The sequence below is a fragment of the Sorex araneus genome, chromosome X, assembly GCF_027595985.1.
Source record: "Sorex araneus isolate mSorAra2 chromosome X, mSorAra2.pri, whole genome shotgun sequence".
In the NCBI taxonomy this organism is placed as follows: Eukaryota; Metazoa; Chordata; class Mammalia; order Eulipotyphla; family Soricidae; genus Sorex; species Sorex araneus.
The window spans coordinates 255,294,562-255,297,467 of record NC_073313.1 but is presented as its reverse complement, the minus strand read 5'-3'; the positions used below and the strand labels follow the sequence as shown (position 1 = coordinate 255,297,467).

Genomic DNA, 2,906 nt, shown 5'->3' with positions numbered 1-2,906 from the left:
GGTTGATGAAGAACAAAAGAGTAAAAAGTCCATGTACGTATGCTGATAAATGTGGCTTGGACTTCTCTTTAAGGCCTTCTCCAGTCTTAAATGTTGCAAAGTATTAATTGAATTAGATAAAGTCTTTCCTGCAGTGGCTATAAAGAGAAGTGGGATTAGGTTTGTGTCTGTGTCTATTCCAGGTATAGCTTCCACATGGCACAAAGGGAAAGATTTAAAATGTGGTATTAAGGATGTCTGGGGAACATCAAGAGAGGAGTTGATGGTGAAGAACTACAGGGTCAGTTGTTATCATTAAATATGATATTTAAAAAAATAGCCTCGACTGTGCTCGCTTCGGCAGCACATATACTAAAATTGGAACGATACAGAGAAGATTAGCATGGCCCCTGCGCAAGGATGACACGCAAATTCGTGAAGCGTTCCATATTTAAAAAAAAAATAGCCTCGACTGTTTTGTTTTATAGTCTGTAATGTACAGCTTTTATAGCTTGATGTAATATTTTAATTTTAAGGGTATAATTAGGTTCAGAGTTTGAAAACATAAAAGTTATGTCCAAAGATTTGCATGGTTGGGCAATGAATATTCACAGACTTATATTCATTTTTCATGCATTGCATTGATTTTTAAAATATGTGAAAAATATTAGCCTATAATGAATGCAGTGAAATTCAAAGTGGCCACATAAGATTAGGGTGTGTGCCACTATGAGTTAAATTCAGTACCTCGCAGATGTAGATTCTGTAAATTGTGACTTGAAGGTTTGTAAAAATTATTCTTCCCTTAAAAAAAAATCACCTCTGTTTCTAAGCCCTGTTAGTGATTTTCAATTATAAATCCCAACAACCCTACCTTTGGGGAGTTTTGACCTGAAAAGTTAAGATTTTACACTTTAAGGGGGAGTTCATGTATTTAAGGCAATATATTCCTTAAGGATAACTAATTGGAAATGGACTATCTTTCCCATCAAAGTGGAAAGTGAAAACGGCATTTAGAAGGCATGAATTATGACAGTGACAGTAAGTGGAATGAAGCTGAGACACTTCTGAGATGTCTATGACTTCTCTTTAATGTTTAATGCATTTATATTTTTTATTTGCTTGTAACTACATACATATCAGATACGAAGTCTGTATTAAGTTAACAGAAATTTGTTTGAAGTGGGACATGTGTAGCTGTTTACAGTAATTACTCCTGGGGTGGGATTGTTTTTTTAAACACTATTTAAGTGTGGTGCAACTTGTTACCACAAGTGTAATACTTTTGAAATTAAAAAATAAAATTTAAACATGTCTGGATGTTGAAATAATGTAGAAACCCAACAAATTTCTTCTGATCTCTTTCCCCACCACATGAGCAATTTATACTGATAATGCTTGCAAAAATCTGAGGTAGATGTGTTTCATGAATTTGATCTTGATGTTGGTTCTGTGGTTTTCTGTCATGAGTTTGATCCTCACTGTCCTACTAGCTCCTTGTGTATTTCATCTCAGATGAAAATTTATTTCATCTTTGAGCTTCCTCATCTATGAAAAAAAAGGTTTGAAATAACTGAATGGTTTAGATGAAAAATTTTCTCCCATCTCTGAGATACTGTCATTTGCAGTGTAATTTTTTTAAAAAAATTTTTTATTGAATCACCGTGAGAAAATTACAAGCTTCCATGTTTAGGTTACAATCACACAATGATCAAACACCATCTCTCCACAAGTGCACATTCTTTACAACCAATATCCCCAGTATACCCTCCCCCCACTTTCCCACCCTCCCCCTGCCTCCACGGCAGACAATATTGCCCATACTCCCTCTCTCTATTTTTGGGAATTATGGCTTGCAGCACAGACACTGAGAGGTCATATTTGGTCCATTTTCTACTTTCGGCACACATCTTCCTCCAGCCATCATTTTCTTAATGATCCCTTCCCTATTCCAGCTGCCGTCTCCCCTCCACTCATGAAGCAGGCTTCCAGCTATGGGGCAACCCCCCTGGCCCTTGTATCTACCGTCCTTGGGTGTCAGCCTCATGTGATGTTATTCTATACTCCACAAATGAGTGCAGTCCTTCTATGTCTGCCCCTCTCCTTCTGACTCATTTCACTTAGCATGATACTCTCCATGTCTATCCATTTATAAGCAAATTTCATGACTTCATCTCTCCTAACAGCTGCATAGTATTCCATTGTGTAGATGTAACAAAGTTTCTTTAACCAGTCATCTGTTCTAGGGCACTCGGGTTGTTTCCAGATTTTGGCTATTGTGAACAGTTGCAGCGTAATTTCTTTACACACGTACATCCCCAGTGAGTCCTCCTGATTTTTTATCTTCAGTATCATAAAAGTGGATCTATGGATGAGGAATTTCTCCAGTCCTTCTCAGTGGCTGCAACAAGAAAGTTCAGAGCTCTTCTTTTTCTTCTCTTTCGCTTGGAATTGGTGACCAAGTACCCCCCTTGGATAGAGGTGACAGTTCTTGGTGCCCCGTGCTTTACCTCACAGTCTTCTGACTGTGACCATGCAGGGATGAGGCAAGTCTGCTCTGGGAAATACGATGCAATGAACCCGCATTATTTCATTGTTCAACTAGTTCATGGCATATTCTTGCAGAAATCTGGTCTTTCAAGAGTTTGCATTCCAAATGTGCTGTGGTTTGTCTGACACCATTAAAATTATTTTGTTTTATCTGACTGGAGTGTGATCATGAATTATTCTCTTTCTCTGAAGAACCATGTATACAGAAGTCTAGGATGATTCACTGAGTGCAGGATCATGAGAGGTACAGAAGATATTTTCCCTGTCATGAAAGTCTGAGTTTGTATTGAGGGAGAAGAAATAGCAAGAGAAAAAACTACAAGCATACAATATCATGTGCTGCTATTAAATGCAGCACAGGTGTTATGAACAGAGAT

The 2,906-nt window shown here is 37.8% G+C and overlaps 1 non-coding gene across 1 annotated transcript; it reads left to right on the top strand.

The window, feature by feature from the left end:
- The first annotated feature begins 327 nt into the window (after positions 1-327).
- LOC129400400 (U6 spliceosomal RNA) lies at positions 328-434 on the top strand. The gene has a single exon (XR_008627643.1). It is a non-coding gene; the product is annotated as a U6 spliceosomal RNA (small nuclear RNA).
- The last annotated feature ends 2,472 nt before the right edge of the window (positions 435-2,906 follow it).